This window comes from Chiroxiphia lanceolata, chromosome 6 (genome assembly GCF_009829145.1).
Source record: "Chiroxiphia lanceolata isolate bChiLan1 chromosome 6, bChiLan1.pri, whole genome shotgun sequence".
In the NCBI taxonomy this organism is placed as follows: Eukaryota; Metazoa; Chordata; class Aves; order Passeriformes; family Pipridae; genus Chiroxiphia; species Chiroxiphia lanceolata.
The window spans coordinates 61,881,913-61,896,966 of record NC_045642.1 but is presented as its reverse complement, the minus strand read 5'-3'; the positions used below and the strand labels follow the sequence as shown (position 1 = coordinate 61,896,966).

Genomic DNA, 15,054 nt, shown 5'->3' with positions numbered 1-15,054 from the left:
TGCATGGTGGGACGGCGTTGGGATAAAAGAAGTGCTGGCAAACGGGAAACTGCTGAGCAGCAGGAGCGATGGTCAGTGGCAGAGGACAGCCATGCCCTTCCAACAGCCTGAAAATGCGGGACCTCCGCCTGGAGTTACAGAAATATATCAGTAATTCTGCCTATAAACACGATTTTAGTACAGCAGTAAATGGATTAAAGGCCATTCTGTCAGAGCACAGAGCTGTTTCCCCACGGCAGTGATTACTGGAAAGTCAGTGTCTCTGCACATCCCAGGCTGCAGCAGTTGGAGAAATGTCACCCCCTGTTTCTGTACAGACTGACAAAGGTTACAGCACAGTCACAGACATTGACCAATGCTAATCCTACAATCATTTATTTGCTATAGATAATAAAAAATCAGCATGGAGTTTACTGAGCGCTGCCAGGTTTCCCAATGGCTTGCAAAAGATCCAATTAAACAAGAGAACTACAGGAGCTCAGATTTAGAGACTGTCCAGACTCCAATTCAGTGCAGTCCTCATGTTTGTTGATTTTTGTTACTCCTCTTCTTCCCCCATGGCAGTGAAATCTGAGGTCATTCAGAAGTTCTACCTTATATCACGATATAGTCCAATGATGAGAGCCGTGCTGAAACACAAGTTCTAGGGAAAGAGCAACTTTAGGAGTGTCCTTCCAACCCCAAATCATTTTTTTTCTTACTGCATACCTCCATCTTCATGCTGAAACAATACTTGTTTGCTCCTCTGAGCATCCAAACTCGCACATTTGCTACTTTCCACTCACATGGATGTCGATTTTAGGAAGCTGTGGTGCAGCCTGGGCTTAATCTCACGAGCTCAAATAACAACGTCAGCGATAATACACCTGTGTGCCCTCCAAGGCAACCCAAGTATCTTCTTCAGGTCCTTGGCAGGCTCAGGGTTTGCTGTGCAGCTTTGCAGGTGTTACCTGAGCCAGGTAAGTTACAGCCAGAATGGGTTTCCTTAACATGCTGCAGTGACACCTTCCACTGACAATATTTAGGTCACCGCACGGGTCTCGATGTGTTTGGGTAATGCCAAGATTTTGAAGTATTGCAATGTTGCTTTAAGATAAAACACGTTAATCAGGTGTTTTTCACCCAAATTCCTGACTGCTACTGATTTTATTGTGTTAAGAGAAATATTGTGCTAAGAGGAATAAGCATAATAGCATTAATTAGAGGTAAACAAGCGATATGAATTTATGAACTCATTATCCTGTGCAGATATTAGACATGCCTGGAAGGTTAAACCCCTCATTCTCATACAGACCTGATGATTTTATGATAATATCCCTACATTTTAGCCATTGAAGCTTTGAGAACCAATTTGAATTTCTCTGTTCCTTGGCAATATAATTGTCATTGCCAGATACATTTTGTACTGAGGAGATCATTATGTGGCAATCTGCTAACTTGTTCTTTCTGCTCTTCATTCCTTCACATGGGATATTTTTCTTTGTTAGGGTGATTCTTCCCACTCTTGCACAGATGAAAATCAATATGGAAGGTGTAGGGAAACCTATCCCCAAATTTAACCCTGAAGTAATTACATTTTCTGAATGTATTTTTGGTGAAAGTTCAGGCAAATGGAATTATAAAGCTGTAGCCCACAGCCGCTTGCATGGAGTCAAAGAAAATCCTCTGTAGGCAAACTGTGATGCTGCAGAGGGCGCAGAGTGTCCTCCTGCCAAATTTTATTGATAACCTCTCAATCAAGGATTGAACAGCAGAATCATTGTGATGCATTGGCTGCTGTCCCCACTTCTGCTTTGCATCTGAAATGGTCGCTAGTTTAAAAACCAGAACAAATTGTAAGGGCGAATAGAAGCGAAACTCCTGTCTTACAACAAATAGGAAACACAGTTAAGCCTCTTGCTCTGTTCTTTGAGGTTTATTTTTTTGCTGCAGCCCATTTTTACCAGGAGTGTGAGGTAACCACCCAGCAAACCCTCAGTGCCTCAGCCTGGAGGAGGGCACGGTCCAAGCAGGTAGAGAGACATCTGGACTCTCACCTGGGTGGGTTTGGAGAGAGTCTTCTCTTTCCTGGGTATTTCTCTACCACCTAGATCAGCACATATAACAAACATCAGATGCAACCCTGACACCCAGGGTGTTAAACAGGAATTGTTGTCCTTGCTCTGATCCTTCAAAGAGCACTGACAGACTCCGAAACCGCAGATGTATGGGCCCAGGATCCCGAGCTGATGGAAACACCTACACACTGGCTATGCAAAGCAAGTCTGATACATCCCTCCTTTGATGTTTCCTTCTCCCAGGTCTCTCTGCTTGGCAGGTGGGAGTTTCCACATGTCCTTGAGAAGCCTCTGACACTCTCTGGGCTATAAATAGAAGGACGAGGTACCTGACTCTGGGTATTCTGTTGCACTCTGGCAGCTGATACCCAAAAGCTGGATGTTGTAGCACATTTATAAGCTCCCTGCTCTCCCTAAAATGCAAACCAGTGGCGTTACAATGCAAAATGCAGTTGCAAACACAGCCTGAGTGGTTTTTGCCTCAGCATATCTGTACATCCTCTGTTATTCACGGTGTGTTTACACTGAATGTTCCCTGCTTGTACAGATTTCAGTCAAAAGCCTGCTCCAGCACTACAGGTGAAAGCATCCTCAGCTGGCTTCTTCCTACGAGGCCCAAAGCCACATTCTTAAGGAAATCACATTCTTTCCAAACAGACTGAACTCTTCTTGGTTTTCTTCCACCGGGAAGAGTGGAGCAGGAATTAACCCCAGAACAAGTCCTGGATTCAGCCATAAGCCAACCATAAGCTGAGTTGAGACCAAACTTTTTGTTGTTTCCAGAGACTTTGGAGCAGGTTACTTTGGGGGAATTGTGCTTTTATCCCCTTGAGCAAAAGCAGATGAAGAAACTGCTTAGTGCCGTGGGATTAGGTGACGTCTCAGCAGCAGGAAGTAGGTTTCTGAGTTAGGCCAAGAACGCTGCATTTTCCTTTGAAAAGAGCACCCTTTTCCCTACTCACACAAGACTTCTAGTAGTATTGGTTTTAAATTTTGGCTGAAAACCTGTACGTATCTTTTCTCAGCATGTGCCTCTGTTGTGTCTCCATTGCTCAGGATCAGAATAGCTACAGAAGCCAGATGCAACTGCTGGAGTTGTGTTTCGTGGCTGAAACACAAGTGTCAGTAAGGAACAGCTCAGTTTACAGAGGACAACACAAAGCTGTGATGAATATGACTGTTAATCAAGATGGAAGCAATAAAAGAGCTGTAAGGACTTGGTTAATCCTGTGTACTCTGACACAGAGTTAAACTTCTCCAGGTCTCCGATAAGATAGGACTGGTTTTCTTTATCTATTGTTTGGGTTTTTTTTAATGTTCAAGGCTACTGAAATGCAGAAGGACCAGATGGCCATGTAAGCTAAACAATGTGCAAAATCTTTCTTATATTATCTCTAATTGCCCCGAGGGGGTGAGAGGAGAAAGGTTGTTTAATCGTTAGGAGTCACTTAGCAGCAAATGGCAGTTTTCTGTCTTTATCAACTTACAACAAAAGACTGGGGCTGTACCTTTGTGGGGCCTTTTTCTAATATGACAGGGCACATATTTCATTTCCCTTTAAGTCATCTGGTGATATCTTGTGTGTCACTGTATGTCACTGAACTGGGGGGCTGTGCTAGTAAAGAGTTGGGTTTTTTTCCATGTGCATTTAGTCCTTTACCAAAATACAGAATTTTTCCCTGGAACACAGGAAGCTCCTGTGTCAGCAGCAGCTAAATCCCGTTGTTGTTCTGGGGTTTTGTTACAGTTGAGAGGAGAAAGCACTGGAGGGGTGAGGAACTGTAGGGTCTGGTTTCTCTTCTCTCCTGATCTAATATTTGACCTTCAGCAACTCATTTTACCTCTATCTTCCTTCCTGCCCTCACTTTGTCTTTGTATGTAGTGGCTGTAGTCAACAGGGACTCCAGAGACTTTGGGAGGTTCATCTCAGCCATCTGAGAATCCATGTTAATGTGATCCTGGGTCTTGGCTAATTAGCTCTGCCCCTCGTCAGGACTATCACAGTGCTGAGCTGACACACTTAGACTGTTTTTTAGCTTGAGAATGGTCTCAAGGATCTCCTCACAGTGTTCTATTACACAAAGTAGTACTGCCCTCCTGCAGGTCAGGGAATCATAGATTCACAGAATATCCTCAGTCGGAAGTGCCCACAAGGATCAACAAGTCCAACTCCTGGCCCTGCACAGGACACTCCAACAATCCCACCCTCTCCCTGAGAGTGTCATCCAAATGCTTCTTTAGTTTGGCAGAATTGGTGCTGTGCCCACTGCCCTGGGGAGCCTGTTCAGTGCCCGACCACCCTCTGGGTGAAAAACCTTTTCCTAAGATCAAACCTAAACCTCTCCTGACACAGCCTCATGCTGTTCTCTCGTGTGTGAGAGAAACCAGGCCTTTTTGGTGTGCTACCCTGCCCTCCCCCTGAGTCACAGGTGGTCCTCCGTGGGGACCTCCATCCCTGCCCACATCCCTCTAACTGGAAGTGAACTGCCAAAATCTTTTAAGGAGAGGGGAAGCTCCTTCTTGCAGGAACCCCTTTAGGCTCAAGCCATTGTCTGGTACCGCCCCTTTATTCCCCTTTTCCCAATGCCTTCCCTTTGTGTTTCTTGCTTGTTCTTGATATCTCTGGTTTAGAAGGATTTCTCCAGTGCCTATTTCTTTCTCCCTGCAGGCTGAGCCTTCACCAGGACAGCACAGAGAGGATGGCTGGGGTGACCCTTGCGTGACAAACCACTGCCCGGGTCTGCACAGCTGTGCCTCCTCGGATAATCTACACCAGGAACAGCAGCTCGTGTTTTCCACTGTCAAGGACAGATGACAGCAAAAGGGTATTTAGTGATTGTTCCCGGGGAGGCAACGTTGGCAAAACAAGCCGGCAAGGCTAGCACGGCTCTGGTGGGGTCTCAGTACCGAGGGACACTCTCAGTGACCTGCCAGCAGCTCTTTTGGGATGGGCTGCCCAGGAAGGTGGTGGAGTCACCCTGGAGGTGTTTAAAGAAAGACTCGATGTGGCACTTTGTGCCACGGTCTACCTAACACGGTGGTGGTGTTCAGTCATAGGTTGGACTCGATGATTGATCTCAGAGGTCTTTTCCAACCTAACTGATCCTGTGATTCTTTCGGCCCTGCAGTCGGGAGTTCAGCAGATTTCAAAGCCAGGAGCTCCATCCAACGAGTTTTTGGTCTCCCGCAGAGGACCCTGTAGGTTTTTAGCCTGTTACCACCACGTTAACCTGCCGGTGCCACAGAGCGGGCCGAGAACCAGCACCCCCGCGGCTCCCAGTGCCACGTTGGTCGCCAAACCCGGGCAGGGCGCTCCGAGCCCGGGCACACCGGGGCGAGCAGCGGGGGTTGCGGGGCACCGCGGGGGGGGCTCGAGTCCCGAGGAACGGGCGGCGCCCCGAGCCGAGCCCCCGGTGCCTGGCGCGGCGGGGCGGCCGGTGCCTGGCGCGGCGCGGGGGCGGCCCCGCGTCCCTCCCCGCGTCCCTCCCCGCCGGCTCCGCGTCCCGCCCCGCTCCGCCCCGGATTGGCGCGGCCGCCGCGGCTCCTCCCGCCGCCGCCGGGGCGCAGGGGGGATCCGGCCGAGCCGAGCCGAGCCCAGCCGAGCCTGGCGGCTCCGCGGCGCCCCGTGCTCCGGCCCCGCTCCCGGTAGGCTCCCGCGGGCGCGGCGGCGGCGGCGGTGGGTGGGTGGGCGCCGGGTCCGTCCCGGTGCGGGGCAGGTGGGCGGCCGAGCGGCCAGCGGGGCCCGCCCGCGCTCCGCCGGCCATGGCGGCGGCGGGGCCGCTGCCCGCCCGCAGGACGGGGCCGCGCCGAGCTCTCCGCGCCCCCCGCGCTCCGCTCCGCGTTATTTTACTCGGTCGTTTTAACGCTCCCCCCCCGGCGCCCGCCTCTCCCCGGGGGGGGTTTATCGCGCTCCCTGCCCTGCCCTGCTCTGGCAGCGCTCCCGCGGCTCTCCCGGCTCGGGAGCGGCCCCGGCCCGCCCCCGTCCGCCCCCCCCGCACCGCCGGGTCACCGTGCGGGGCTCGGGGCATCCCCGTCCCCCCCGCGGTTGTGTAACGCGACCGCCCCACGCGTGGCCGTGGGGACACAGCCCCGCTGCTCTCTGCCTTCTCGCGGACCTGCTTTTCAAAACGCCCCCTTCCCTTCCCCTGCACTTATTCCCCCCCCCAAATTTTGCTCAACCGAGTTGCGGTCACTTCCTGGTCCTGTTTTTTTTTTTTTTTTTTTTTTACCGCACGGCTCTCCCCCCTCACCCCCCCCCCCCCGTGTTTCACGCATCGATCAAGCCCTTCTCAGGGAGGGGTTGTGAACTCGGTAAACATAAACAGCGATCCAAAAGAGACAGCTTTAATCGCTATTAGATGTTGTGATAACGTTTGAATAACGTGTTCACGTGGGGGGTGGCGTAAGAACCTAAGGAAAGGTTAAAAGTACAATTGCAGTGGAAGTGATTTCTTCTCGGAATTACTTCCTCCAAGGCCTTACTCGAAACAGTGCAGCTTTTAATTTCTTCAGTAAACCGAGGTTATTGGCTTGCGCAGTGCCGCTTCCAGTTGGAGAAATCTCCTTGTATCAGCCGGAGAAGTGGATCTAAGGCTTGTCCTGCGAGGTGCTTCGTACAACGCCCAACAGCCGCGTACGTCCCTGCTCTGCTTTTAAATAACCGGCTTGGATGGGGCTGTAGAGCTCAGCTCTGGCAGCCTGGGCTGCAAAACCCGCCTGCGAGGCTGTGTGAGTACTCCAGTGGTTGACCCTGCCCTGCTGAGCGCTGTCCTGGCCGTGCCACAGCGCTGGGAATCCAGTTTTGGGGATATCCAGGGTGGCTGTGGAACCCGGGAACGTGCGGCGCAGACTCGGGTCGCGAGTCCTAATGAGTGTTTGCGTAGTGCTTCGTGTTTTCTCGGATGAAGGGTTTTACATAATTGGCCATTATAATTGTCTGTCACCCCTAGAGAAGAGCCAAAAAAACCCCCCTAAAAACCAAGCGTGGAGATAGGCAGTGGTTTCCAAAGTCCAAAGTCTAAACCAGTAAATGCCTGTAGGTTGTGAACATTGTTACTGCTCAACGTAGAGGCAGCAAAATGACTGACTGAAAAAAAATGAATCTAGTTCTGTCCTCCGTTTGCGCCATTTGATCAGCATTGTCCGGACAAACGACATCCTGCTCAGGCTTGAGCTGCTCGGTGCTCAGAAGAATTCCTGATGGGAATCTGGTTCCATGGCTGTTGCGTTGGGTTTTTTCTTTTTTTTTTTTTTTTATCCTTGAAATCTTAACTGGAAGCCTTTTACAGTGTTTTGATTCCTTTTTAATAAATGGCTAATCCCTTGCTGCAGGGGATGGGAGTGTTTTGAACGCAGCGTTTTTGGGTCCTGAGGGGAGGGGGAAGGGAGAGCCTTGTCTTGCTTTCCAGCAGCCACCCGCCTTCCCCGGGCCCGAGTGAAAGAGCCTTATTGACTGATTTCGAAGGTAACATGCCCAATTCTCCTCTTACACGCTAAAAACCATAAATTTGCCATAGCACAGGGCTTTGGAGGGGAAGAAATGGAATGTCAGGGAGCCTGGGCTTCATCACGAGCAGCCTGGCAACAAAGGCAGTGTCTGTTAATTGCGTCGCGCTTATCAAAATCTCCCCTGCTAATGACAAAGTAACATTTTAATAGGTGTGAAAAGTTGTGGGATTTGATTTAATACCACTGTCTTAAAACCATCCTGCGTGCTCTGTATGACTAAGTTGTCTCTTTTATATTTAATTGGAGAACAAGCAGAGGCTGAGGTGAAAGCTGGGGATGTTTCACTTGCACTAAATGCTCTTTAAAACCTTTTCTCCGTTTCGAGAGGGGTCGTGAGGAATTGTGAGTGGCTTGTCAAGTGCTGAGCTGCAACTAAGTGTCTTATAGGGTATAAAACATCTTTCTGCGTCTCTTCAGTTTGGAAGCTCGTTTTGTAGCATGCTGTGGGTGTTCACAGAGGCTGGCCTGTAGTTCCCCTTCCAGGAAGGACTGTGGTTTCGGGGTATGGAGGTGCCAAGTTAAGTTTCTGGTGATGTGAAGTTGAATACTGTATAGTGTATGCACGATACTACCGAGGTAATAACTGACCCTGAGGTTCCAGGTGTCAACACATTCATCATAACGTGTTATTTTCACTTCTCACTGCCCTGTAGCACAGCCAAACAAGCATTTTGGTATAATCCTCACACACTGGTGGCTGTATTCCCAGCAGACATGGCATATTTTAATATTCCTGTTGCAGGTTTGATACCTGGCTTCAGAGAAGAGAGCAGCTTTTCTTGTACCTGAATAGTTGAGCCTGCAAGGAAAATGTAGGACTGATCCTAAGCCTGTCATTAAAGATAAATGTAGCTTGGGAAGCATCTCTCTTGCCCTTGTCTGCTGGGATTTTTGGCTCTTGTGGATTATTTGGTCATCAGATGTATCACTGGGTGTTCCTATACATTTAGACTTTTGAAGGAGACCTTGGTTTAGTGAAAGTTGTTGGTTAGAGATCCTCTTCCTGGCTCTGTAAGCTCTGCAGGAAGGAGGGCACAGGAATGCTGCTTTGGTATGTGTGGCTGCTCCGTTTTTATTTGTAGCATATTTTGCTGGTTTTGTTTTCTAAGCTGTTTTGATTCTATTAACTTATTAAACATAGATTCTATTAAAGTCAGCGTGACAGACTTTTTAATGTACGAATGTTGTCCTTTTCTTAAAATGTCCTCTTTTTTCACCCCTAAAATATGAATCAGGATCGTTGCCCCTTAGTGCAGATCCTGGCAGTAATTGTGGGATTCGTTTGGAATTTGCATTGTAGTTGTGGAATTAGTGTTTATCCCCCAAATAAGTTTTCTCTTTTTGTCTTTGTTGTGGAAGGGGGATATCTGCTGTATCACTTGCTAATCCTGCTGTTGCAGTTTCATGCCTAGAGCATAGCTGGAGCTGTATTTACCACTGCAGGCATGGTGGTTGGTTTAATCTGGCTATTTTGGGTGTCAGACACAGAGAAATCACAGCAGGACTGGCTGGTGTGGGTACAGGATGGGCTCCTTGACTCTCATCAATGGTACCATGACCTGGCTGTCCAAATTTGGGCGTCTGCAGCGTCATTGCAATGGATGGCAGAGGAAGATGGATTAAATATAGCTCAGGTGTGCCTAAACATGTTGCAGTTGCTCCTCCTGGTGCAGTACAGAGCTAATAGGAATGTTTACATAGATCACCTTCCTACACACTGGAGGTTCAGCTACCTCTTTGGCAGCAAGTTGCTGCTGGGCAGCCACATGACTACTTAAAGCTGCTTGGAAAGTAAAAATACCCTACACAGGGACGCATAGATGGCTGCTAAGAAAATGTCAGCTTTTAAAAAAATTAAATATATTATTCAGAAATGGCCGACCGGTGTCTTGGGGTGCAGAAAACAGTGCTTTTCCCTCCCCCCCCCCATGTGATTAAAAAATAATCCCGCTTTAGAAGCTGCTCTGTCTGCAGTTCCCAGCGAAGTGATGGCATTTAGGTAGCAGGGAGGCAGAATTCCTGCCAGTTTAAATCCTGCTGTCCTAATGTGCCATTCTGTGCAGCGCTTGGAAGCTAATATACAGTGTTCTTCTGCCTTGCAGCAAAACAACTAGTGATTAAAAATTCGGCAGATGCTGTGGTTCACTTAACTACTTGTTCTTGCATCATTCAGGTCATATCACACAATTAATGTTGCTAATGTTCAATCTAGCCTTTTTTCTTTTTTTTTTTTTGGTCTAAGAATGGAAATTATCTGAACTACCATGGGATTTCAGAACTGTTTTGGCAGGAACTGGGCTATGCAAAGTAAGTTATTCAGGACTGTTTTCGCCCTTCCCCTAACTTGGAAAATCTTCTTTTGATTTCAGAAATATCATTTGTTCATGCCAGACAGGGCTTTCATTTCTGCAGCTTTTCTGACTTTAAAAATCAAAGTATTTTCTTTTGATTGCTTTGAGATAAATCAGACTCCCTAGTTGAGAAGGAAGAGGGGGAGAGCACGATAGGTGTAAGTGCTTGCTTTCTTACTTAAACTCAGTGTTTCATTTGGCCACAGAGGTATTTTTGTAAGAGAATTCTCATTTTGTTGCGGGCAGAGTTTCTACCTCTCTCAGTGCCTCTACCTTTAACTCGCACAGTTTTGCTTAATAGCATTCAATCCAGCGTGTCACTTACTTGACTTTTAAATTAGAGTTAAACTTTGCTTTCCCCTCCCCATGTTCCTTCAATTATGTGAGATTTGGGTTCTTTTTGTAGCACACACACATTCCGGAGGTCTTTGCTGGGCTACCCGAAAGTAATATTCGTGTAGCAAGACTTGCAGCTTGTTTTCACTTCTTAAGAGAAACTAAATTCAGAATGTGGAACACAGGTGGAGTATTTTGGTCAAGGGCACATGTGAGGCTCAGCCATTGCTGGAGAACTGCAGGGCTGAGGAGTGTCTTTCAGTGTGAAGTGGCAAATCAGTAATGGAATGGAAAAGGTGAATTTATGTTACAGTATATGATATACAATGTAGGATGGATGTGCCTGTGAACCAGGTTTTAGAGCAGTAATGGGCAAAACCAGGAGACTTTCTGTTTACATGTGTTGTTTCAACTTGCAGTTTGGATGGCTTTTTGTGATCTGTCAATTAGCACATCAAGAGGACGTATTTTTAGTCGAGGCAGACATTTTTCTTCGGAAAAACCTGTTTGGACTATTAACTCTAAATGTACTTTGAGAGAACTTGTCTCAACTAAGTTGTCAGCAATCAGTTTGAAAAATGAAATCTTAAATATGTAAACCCTCCCCCCTCCCAACCTCTTCAGTGTCCTGTTCAGTAGAATGATGGAAAAGAAGGATCCAGACTGCCTTTTGCATATTCCTGCTTCCATGAGTGCGTGTATCCAACATGCTGTACTTGCAGAATTGATATTCAGGATAATATGTTTAATCTCCAATTGCAAAAAAAAAAAAAAAATAGCTTCACACATAGCTAATTCCATCTGCTGGAAAAATAAGAGCGAGGCTAACTTCATCACTTATTTGGGACCTGCTTTTTGCTGTGCTAATTACTATGTATGAACTTCGGAAATTTGCATAATTTTTTGGCAAACCTAAGCGGCAGCCATTTAATTTAGAATTTTATTAACTTGAAACATCCCTAGCAACTCCTGAGCTACTTCTGGTTCATTCTGTGATTTTGGTGTTTTACGAAGTTTGATTTAGAAGGCTTCAGTAACTTTTTTCTCCTTGCAGTGACTTTATATAAATAACAGCGTCTCACTGCCATTTCCAGTAACTTTTAACCTGCAGTCTGATGCAAAATTCCTTTTGTCATTCAAATAAAAAAGTGCTGAAGTTAAATTCTTATAAAAAACCCTCAAACAGTAAAATTAGAAGGTAGGCTTTGCTCACTCTTCTGCAGTGTGAGAAGAGCACTGGAAATATTTTCAGTGTAGCTGCATTTCAAAAAGTAACCTTGGGGAAACTGGGGCATGTCAAGTCTGGTCCTAATTCCGCTAAAAGCTGGTCTCATGATGTGAATTTTTAAGCTCCAAAGAGTTTGGATGTAAATTCATTACTGCAGATAGCTACTAAATGTTCTTTCTCATGAAAGGCTGGGTTTTGACACATTTTCAGCTTCCTAAGATATCTAGTCATGCCTTTTCCACTTGGTTTGCTTTTGTTTTTGTGACCTCCACCTTTCACTGATATTGCTGGTTGGCAGTCAGTATAATCTGTAAAATACTGAAGCAGTTGGAATTTTATAGTAAAAAGTACTGTCTGCTTTATTGGAATGCTGTTATTTGGAATCAGCTGTTATGTCCTGATTTTCTTTTGGATGCAATAGACTGGATTAATTTTAAAATCTGAACTATTCGTGCCCAATTTCTGTCTCAGTACCACCAGGAACTTCCTACGTTGCTCTGTGCAGTTGCAGTCCTGCGTCTTTGTCCCTCTTTCCTCCTCCCTCTTACTCCGTTGATCACTTAAAAATGCAGTTTTTATCCTCGGGATGAGCAGGGTTATATTGCTAGACTCTTTAATTCCTCTGTAATTGGCAGAAAGCCAGGCATAAAATCTTCTTCGTAAGTCACTCTGGAGATTTCTTTGTATGTGCCATTATTTTCTTTGCGTGCTAACATCAGTGAAAATATTTCTTCTCTCTTTTTTCTTTTCCTCCCCCCCAAGTCTAGACCAGGCATAATTAGGCTCGTGTGTATGTGTAGGCTTGGGTGTTGCCACGCTGCAAGCCCAGCAAGCAATTTGAAGTCCTTGGGCAGTGTAAGACCAAAATTTCTTGTAGCATCAAAGGCAGCAGCTATCCCTCTGCATCTGGGTAGGTGAAATAATTTTCTGGTGTATCTAAACTTCAAAGACTAACTCGTGGCTTGTGCCTGTGGTCTGGCTTTTTGCAGTGTGTCACACTCACACTAGAGGCTATATTTTAAAAAAAAGTTTGGACCCTGGGTTCGAGCAGGACTTGCGTATCAGTGATAGAGCCTGGTGTTGAATTGGGGTTTATGTTCACTGATTCATGTGCTTCCAGAGGCATCCCAGCTCTCTTTTGATTTATAAAGCTCTTCATTGAGTTCTTTTTGCTGAACTTTGCCTTCATTGCGAAGAGTAAAAATCCTTTCCATCGTGAAGCCTTTGCTCTTGCCTTGGGCCTCTTAATGTTTTTGTCTGCAGAGGTTTTGTCCTTTCTCCAGTCCTGACTCCTGAGGTGGAGAGAAGCTCCCTGTAAACATATATGGGAGGCATGGTAGCTTGAGACAAGTGTCAGGGATTTGGTAAGGGAATTCTAAAAAAAAAACCCTTAAGGAAAACCTGTCCCCTGGAAGTGGGTTTGTACATCTCGGTTTAACCATCAGGGCACCAGAACTTGCCATCAGCTGTGGGTCAAACTGTGAGTTCCTCGCACACTCTACCATTGTTTTGTTTTTTTTTTTTTAATGAGGTAACTTTATCTTAATAAACACGTGAATGAAGTGATGCAGAGAGCGCTTGTTTATGCGTCTGAAATCTAAGTAAATCTGCTGCTGCTTCTGAAACTGGGGCTGTGGGAGGATTACTGGTAGCAGCGAATCCATCTTCCGTGGTGTTAAGGAAAAAAAAAAATCCCTGTCTTTTTCTTAAAATGCTTATGGATTTTTTTTTTTTTAGGGCCGCAGATGTAGTCATATTAAAATGTAAAATAACTTGCTTCGAATTGGTCTCGCAGCAGAAGCATTTGGAGACGTGGCTTTGGTAGAAGTTACTGGGAGTTCAGCCTGTGCTGTGGATGGGAGCTCAGAGCAGTGTGAGTCATGCTTCCTCCATGGACAGGGCATGGGATGCCACCAGCAGTGGACTAAACCAGTTTTCCTGATGATTGCTTTGTTCAGCTTTAACTGCTTATGGGGCTGTTAAAATGCTGTCCAGGGATGTGTCAGCTGGAGGCCATGGGGTAAATTGTGGGATAAATAGTAGCAGTTTACATACCTTTGTAGCAAATGTCTCTGCACACTCTACTTGCCTTAGAAGGGGGTTTTTTAAAGCTCCTTTTCTTCTTTTGGATCTGTAGATGTATCCAGCGAGGAAAGGGTTGTGTATGGATCTTGTCAGGTGTTAACAGCTTCATCCCTGGCCTGACTGAATCCAAGGAAGTGAAGGCACCAGTACATCCTGCAGGGATGGCCCATTGTCTTTGGGAAAATGTTTTTAAGAAATTGGAAAGAACTTAGCTTGGAAAAAAGTCAAGGAACTTAATTTGAGTGTAAAATTGTTGCATCAGTAGTGGACCTATATAGAACAAGTTCATTGTTGCATTAGTAGTGTTGTTTTTGTTTTTTGTTTTTTTGGTTTTTTTTTAATATTTTTATATAATTTTTTTTAAGATCTGAGGGAATCCCCCTTGTCCCTCCAGCTCTCCCTTGTGTTCCTTGGGTCACCAATAGAGAAACTTTTCTGGGATATACATGAGGCAGAGGCTGTTGGGAGAAGCCATGTCTTTAGTTAGACCCCAACGGGTATTGCTGGGGTGGAGGAGAGGAGATGAGATGAGTGAGCTTTGGAGCCTGAATAGATGCCAACATGTATTTTATCAGAATTACAGTTTGGAATCAGGGATTTACTGTGAATTGCCATTTGGCTGTGGGGTGTCTGGGGCCTTTTTGCCTCTTCCAGCTGTTAGCTGCAGTTATGGAAAAGCTACATATACCACTTCACAAACATGAAACACAGCTCTTTAAGGGAAGGGAGGGTAAATGACCCAGGTAAAATGAGCCAGGCTGGAGTCAGTAAACCTATCCAGAGTGCCAGCAAGCAATACCTGTGTCCTGAGTTTAATATATTCACTTCCCAGTGATCGTGCCTAGGAGGATTAATGAGAGATGCTTTAACTTAAAGCTGGTAGGTACAGCAGTGCCTTTTTTTTTTTTCCATCTCAAAAGTGGTTTGCTTTTACTGAAATAGCTAAATGCAGGCATGTTAAGCTTAATATAAATGTGTGTGGGGGTACCTGAGAAAGCATCCCATTAGGTAACCCAGTAACTTTCTCCTGGGGAGATGCTGATAATATCACCTTTGCTGCCAGTCAGGGCCAAGACAGGCTTGTTAGCAGCTTGTGACAGCCCTACTTTGCTTTGTGGGTATTTTAAATGAGGGTAGCAGAGCTAGAGGAAGAGGTGATAACGTCTGTGCTGGTTTTTTTCTTGTTAGAGGGGTGGCAGAGGAGGAGATAGGACTAATTGCATACCTTCCAATTCCAGTTACTTCATTACAGAATAATCATTGGAGCAGCCCTGCAATCTGCTCTGATAGCAGATAAGTGGTGTGGCTCGAAGCACTTCAATCTAAACAAAACTTAAGTGCTTTTTCCTTTTTCCCTGGAGTGAAGCTGTAATTTCATTATGTGAATGTTAGCCAGGACAAAGTTGTTTTTGCAGCTGTCATGAAGCTTCTCTGGGCTTTGTGTGTGTCAGAGGTATGTCCCCAGTGTACGTAGCAAAAATATCCCAAA

The 15,054-nt window shown here is 46.2% G+C and overlaps 1 protein-coding gene across 14 annotated transcripts in view; it reads left to right on the top strand.

Annotated features, from left to right (window-relative positions):
* Positions 1-4,747: 4,747 nt before the first annotated feature.
* Positions 4,748-15,054, top strand: part of FBXO34 (F-box protein 34) — a 41,326-nt gene continuing 31,019 nt past the window's right edge. For 5 of the 14 annotated variants that reach the window (XM_032691950.1, XM_032691941.1, XM_032691943.1 and 2 more), the window contains exon 1: positions 6,396-6,785. The gene's annotated coding sequence lies outside the window, so the exon portion shown is untranslated. Of the gene's footprint in view, positions 4,883-5,606; positions 5,703-6,349; positions 6,369-6,395; positions 6,786-15,054 lie in introns of those variants that run through there. The other 9 variants (XM_032691954.1, XM_032691945.1, XM_032691951.1 and 6 more) reach the window with 7 other exon arrangements.